Source organism: Glycine max, chromosome 8 (assembly GCF_000004515.6).
Source record: "Glycine max cultivar Williams 82 chromosome 8, Glycine_max_v4.0, whole genome shotgun sequence".
In the NCBI taxonomy this organism is placed as follows: domain Eukaryota; kingdom Viridiplantae; phylum Streptophyta; class Magnoliopsida; order Fabales; family Fabaceae; genus Glycine; species Glycine max.
In genome coordinates, this window is record NC_038244.2 from 3,814,687 (window position 1) to 3,822,083 (window position 7,397).

The window sequence follows — 7,397 nt, forward strand, 5'->3', positions numbered from 1 at the left end:
AATCACAAATCTGAGCGATAATGACATGGCAACAAGGTGCGGATCTTATTCCCGCGTAAATTACCATAAACACCCTCCACTTATAAATCCACATTAAATTACTTAATTAAATTAATTAGTTGGCCTGTCTTTGCTCCTATTGTGACTGTGGACTGAACATGTTACCTTAGACTAACTCCGTAATCCATCTTAATCTTCTGCTACACTCACAATACAAACGGTTAATTTAGTTATTTTTAATTTCTCTTTGTCAAACTAACACAACATTAGTTAATGCTTAAATTGTTTGTATAAAAAGAACCTATTCGCGAAAAAAAGGAAGCATACCTCACTGCATGCTATGATTTTATTAATAAAAAATATTTATGGACTTTGAGGATAATTAATTTTCGTCAGTTTATCATTTTTAATGATTTTTGTTTATTCTCCCAACCATATCTCCTTGCATATTATTTTCTAAAAATGTATTTTCCTAAAGTTATTTCAACGCACTTTTTTTAAAGTGCATGTAGTAGTAAAATATATTTTTTTGGCTGCAGTACTATTTACTTTTTTTTTACATTAAAGCCGTATATTTGCCCAAAATTAAATTTGAATTCAAAAATATTTTTTATTTTTTAAACTAATCAAAATAAAAGGTTGACAGAATGAATCTAACCTTATGGGTTAGCCCAGTCAGCCTGCAACGAAGGTCAAACTAAGTTGAACAAAAATCAACATAAATACAAACGACTCTTTTTTTATCTTTCCCATTTAACCTCACAAACCAAATGGACTTATCAGATTAGTAATATATAATAAATATTAAGTAAAACAGATATGATATACATACAATAATTTATACAACACTATTTTATGTATCTATTTTTCTTTATCATTATTTATTACATTTTAAAACTTTTTTTTTCTTCTCACTTTTCTCCCTTTCTCTTTTTTTATGGTAAGATTTGTTGTACAAGTATAATTTTTTATTTATTGAACATAAAATAAGTGTTTACCGAAGGGATAGCTTCAAAGTAATATTATTAATTTAAGTATTCATTAGATACAATTTAAATGATTTTATCAATAATTATTAGGTGGGATAAATGCATAATAAATATTTTTTTGTCTTTGAAATTTTTTTTATATTTTTTTACCTGAAAGCAATTTTAATATTTTTATTAATTTCTAAATTGATCCAAATAGCCTCAATGGCCAGACAACCCGACATAGCACTGGGCTGAGCTTAAAAAATTTCACCCTTATAAATATACAAATTTATTTGAACTAAAAACTTGTGATAAATTATTATTTTTGAACGTATTAATGATATTTAAAAATTATGATAGTAATTTATATTATGATATAATGTCATCTTTAATTATTGATGATTTATTTTAAAAAGTATTGAAATTCAAGTTTGAATTAAAAAATATTGAAAATAATAGATTGAAATAAAAAGGAAATAAAGAAAAATTCCTAAAAGCATTTTCATTAAAGAAAAGCTAGTGGAAACGCTCTTGTTGAAGACTGATAGTTAAAAATACTCTTGTTTGATATAAAGAATTTAGTCTCCCAACTTTGCCATGGTAAGAAAAATAGTCATGTTAAATTTAAGAGAAAGGAATAAATTTACATATTTTAACAATTTAAAAGTATAGTGATTAAAACTAAATTTGTCAAGAAATATAAGAATTAAAAATATATTATTGAAAGTCAAAAAACATGTTTTCTAAAATTAAAATATCTCTTAATAAGTTATTTTCCGAAGTTAACCCTTGTGTAATACATAAGTGAACTAATCTTATTTATTCTATTAATTGTTATGATTTATACATGACATATTTTTTTTTGTTTTAATATTCTGGTGCATCAGAAAAGGAAATCTCGTCTAATTCAAAGTTTGATAAAAAAAATAAATAAAATATAATAAAAATTTATTTTCACTAAAAATTGAATTCAAATAATATTTAAACAATTTAACCTTAACTTAAACATATATAATTTAGATATCACATTTTCTTTCTATATATGATCTACTTTTTAAGTAATAAATGGTCAATTTTGAATAAAAAAAAAAACTGAGCCTGTTTATCTTGAAAAATATATTACTTTTTTAAGTGCTCACTGCAAAAGTAAAAATAAAAGGCATTTTTACTTTAATGTTGATAGTTAATCGTGTAAATTGTTATGAATTAAATCGAAAATAGACAAACAATCAAGTCATTCATTATCCTGTAAGACGTATCGATTTTTTGTTAATCCATGAACTTTCTATCATCCACCTGATTATATTAATGTTTTCTTATTTGTGAAATGATATGAGCTCCTTTGCGGTAAAAAAAAAATAAAAAAAATTGAAAGCTTAACAAATTAGTTTAGGCGAAATGAAAGTTTAATTCCATTTTTATTTATTAAATGAAAACAAACAATTTCTTGATTGTAAATATTCTCATCCCCTCTTATAAAAAGTATTCTTATCCCCGCTACTCTTTTGATGCCAATTTAAATTTAAAAATCCGAGTCCTATGTCATACAAAACAAACAAATTAATGGTAGATATTGATCACAAACTATTGAAAATGAGTTTTAAGGCAAGGTTTCGTTTCGTGTCCAAACAGAAGCTGAAAGAAAAGACGGCAACGAAGCGTATATATAATAAAACCCTGCCTCACCAAGGCAAAAGCCCCAACATGTTTAATAATGATAAATTATAATTGTTGATTCGTTTTTTTTTTCTTTCTCCTCTCCTTAATAAAAGCTTGAGTACATGTTACTTTACAGATGTTTGTAGTTTTTTTATAATCCAAAACCTCTCTTGCATGTGCTCTAATAATACCCAATTTACTTATTAAATATATATTATTTACTCAATGCATGTGGATCTTTCTAAATTTTAATACTAACATAATAATAATAATAATAATAATATATTATTATTTATAACTAATAATAAAAGTGATATGTAGTTTTTGGTTTTTATTTTATTTTACTAACTGCACACTCTTGTTTTATAGAGTTAACAATACACCTAGATTTATTTTTCTCTTTTCCTCTTTTATTTTATATTTTATTTTTTAAAAATGTATTTTTTTCTCCTTGTAATAGTAGTAGCAACAACACAAAAGGGAAAAAAAAATAACAGCAACAACAAAACAATAATAATAATAATACATTACTACAAAAATGTATATTAGTGTCGATTTAATTAATACTAATAGCTATTCTAGATTCGGTGAAGCCATTATCTCAACCCTTGTGGTAATAAAAAAAACATCAATATTGAATAAAATAAAATAAAAAGGTTGTTATTGACAAAAGATGAAAACATGTCTTTTCAAATTGTGGAAGCCTATGATAATCATGATGAGAATTTCAAAATCAGGTTGATACAATTGTTGAATGGATAATTCACCGTTATAGAAATGCATTATTGTTATTTATCTATTGACACATGATGACATGGATAACTTGCTGATAATGTGGATGACTCAACATATACACTATAGTTAGAATGTTCGAAGATATAAGATATTCATCAAGGGTGTAGATTAGGCATTTGGACTTAAGAAGGCTTAACAATAATGTCATTAAGTGAACACCTACAATTAGGAGAGACACATGATTTGGTGATATATTTTCATGCAGTTGATAATTTCATTACAGACACAAAAGGGAAAAAAACATGCATTTTTCTCATTAAGACAATATTGCCCTACCCAAACAAAGATCGTGCACTTTTGCATAAAGATAAAAGAGCATCTTTAATGTTGAACCTTAAAGATAGATTTTAAGTTGTAGGTTTGATCTTCCCCAGAGATCCAGTAATAAAGCATCCCTCAAAATCTTCATGATGGAGATCTAGTTCTTGGGGAAAAACTTTGAAGATTCGCACACTTTTTGAAAAAATATTGTTTGTGACATCCTGTACCCCAACATGCATATAAATGAAAAAAAAACACACATAACATATGGAATCTAATTAAATCAATTTTATTCGTTAAAATCGTAAGTAAATCCACATGGGTAAAATGTCCACATTCGTATTAATCATCAAATTAAAAACTTATCAATTAAGGGTATGAAAATATTTTTGGCTCAAAACAAGGTCGTTCAAAGCTTCAAAGAATGAACTAAAGACTCAACATGTGAAATAAAATGATAAAAACTTCATGTCTAGAACTTCATGCAATTAATACATAAACCTATGCTCCAATATCACATCCTACCAGAACATTATGTTTTAATTAACGTCATCTAACATAAGATTCTCTATAGTCATTCACTTAACCATTTGCTCCCACGAACACAAAATTCAAGATTATCACAGAATCTAAACACAAACAATACATAGGAAGTGAGTTAACACATTCCTAACCAATAAATAAAAAAATGACAACATAAATATACATATCATATAAATGAAATACAACTTACTTAAACACAGTTCACGTCATTTCACCACTTATCACGTAATATCACATCTCAACACCACACATCTCACACATTTTCACATCATTCACTTACTAAAGGATCAAAACACAATATCACTCAATCAAGCAATATCGACCAATACACAAGTGTTATGCATCAAATATACTAAGATTCAGTCCTATATATAATGTGGTACCATGTCAGTAAAAAATCTTGTAGGGCACTTAGGAGTATATGACAAGACAAACCATACACTGGTAAGTCAGGTCACTCTCACTAGGTAAAATCATAGGAAGATCAGTTAGAGTCACATTGTTTTGTAAGAATACTCCAACCATGTGGGATCGACACAAGCTTAAAGGAACACTCAAACTGGTTATATTTATTCTTTAGGCCTAGATTCCAAAGAGTCTATTAGGATTTCTCCCTCCTGATTTAGGTCGAACCCAGAAAATATTTTAGCACATAAACTTTATCTATAAACTATATAAAACATACGACTTCTTAATTATTCTCAAAATAATTTTAAGTCGTTGCGGTTGAAAGTATACTTTCTATGTCACATTTCCTTGTTCAAACAGCAGCATTTATTACATCGCATGGAAATTAATTGGATTTTCTGTTACGCATGTCATGGCCCTGAGTAAGGGGAAAAAATTATAGAATAGTTTTATATTATCTTGTAACATTTTAAATTATTAAATAAAAATATTAATTCACTTCTATATTTTTAAGATATTAAATATATTATTATTATTATTATGATTAAATCTCTATAAATATTAAAACATTGTTTCTAGAACTCATCTAAAAAGATACGTATAATAGTATTCATAATTCATAATTATAATTAAGCGATGCCTTTATCCCAACCGAGGAAAAATAGTTAAGTTTCTTACATTTTATGAATTGAATCTGATGTCAGATAAGATGACAGAGAACTTGGGAATAATAACTGCAGATATCATGTAAATTACTGTATGGTTTATAAAAAGGACAAGTAGTGGTGACATTCAGCCTTCAAAAAATTTCTTTGTCTAAGAAAGATAGAAAAATTATTGATGTTTGATTGATTGACAGGAAGCTGACTTCTTCACGAACTGAGTATTGTCTTTTCTATTTTCTTTGTTGAGTGTATGGACATGTTCACGATTGCTTCACAACCACTGAGGGCAGCGACGACGTGAAAAGGGGTTAAAGAAGGGGTCAATAATAATAAATTCATAATAACAATACCAATTATAATGATAATGATTATAGACAGAGAACTTAATCAAGCAATGCTATATATCAATCAATATATGCACACACCAAATATCTTATTAGTTAAGTTATTATATTAAAAATATCTGAATATAAACTTAATTAGCCGAAAGAAAGGTAAGAGTTGAAGATTGATGCTTTTAATTTAGCTCAAATTCGCCCTAACCAGCAAAAGAGGACGAACCACAAGTACCAGAACATAACCCACTTTGATGAGTTAGTTTGGTTGGTTGATTTAATGGCTATATCTATGCAATTAGATTTGAAATAGTAGAGCATAGATTGGTACCCGTAGAAAAGGAATGAATATCTTGTGACGAAATACGGTCAAGATTGCATGGGGACCATTGTGTTTAATTTTACCCTTGTCTAAAGTTGATAGATAAATGTTCTCTCCCCATTAAAAAGTAAATTAATTTAATTTTAACATGAAATGAAAGGCACAACAAGGACTCAACTCAAGAGTGAAGATGGTACCCTTGCTTTGGTTTGTTGTCCTCTAGTAAAATTGGCCTATCTAATATCTATAATATCTAGTTTTGGTGCCACTCAAAGTGTGTAAATTGTGGTGTTGTCGGCCATGTGGTATGCTAATAAAATAGGGCGAAACAAAAGTGTATGTTTTGGGTGTTAATATATAAAATGATAATGTCTTGGTGCCCATCATCCACCAATCACATGGGGCAGGTGCCCTTGCTTGCATTTCCATGCATCATCCCCTCCTAATGTCTTTCCTCTGTCGTGGTCCCCTTAGCTTCGTGTCGTTCAGCCATATGACCCCTTTCACTTTCTCTTTCAGCTCACTATGGATCGATACAATGACCATCACATTAATTTGCATCTCTTATTCCTCCTCTTTTTAATTTACACACCACTTTGTTCTAGTTTTGTATTTGTTTCTCCTAAATTTCTAGTTGTTAAAATTAGGTATTTTTTCTTATACTAATATTTTATGAAATAATGAATGCATGTGTAACCATGATATTTATTAGTTTGTATAAAATAATAAAGAAAAAAAATATAATATTTAAATAAAATAATATTATAAAAATTTAATTAAAATGTAATAACAGTGGTTATACTATTATTTTTATTTAAATGTATAATAACTTAATTAATATTGAACTTGTGAATCACATATGTATAATAAATTTATTGATACCCGATTAATATAAATCAGTTGGTAATATATATTAAGCTTGGGAAGAGAAATTAAATTTGATGAAAAAAACATATCTTTTAAAAAAAGACAAATTTAAATATGACCAAGTCTTAAATCAAATATTAATGTTATAATCGGTCTAAAACAACAAAACTTATCAAATGTGTGATAATTTCAACATAGCACATGTTCGTTAATTTTATAATAACTAAATTATAAATCCTACATAGAATTATTTCTAATTGACTTAAAAATATTCTAACTATACATGAAAATCAAAATCATTATAAAATTATACGTCTTTTTCGTTATCAATCTATATAAATTAATTAGCGTCATATCACACCTTTGTTATATTTTCATTAATTATTAAAATATGAGATAATAAAAAACTTAATTTTAACAATTGAAAAATTATGTAAACCAAATGCAATGCTAGTAATTAAAATAGGAAGATTAAAAATATAGTGACAAAAAATGTAAACTAAAAACTTTTTTAGCATGCTCACATGTTTTTTGTTTTTTTAAGTAAACATTTTTTTTTTGTTGAAGTCCA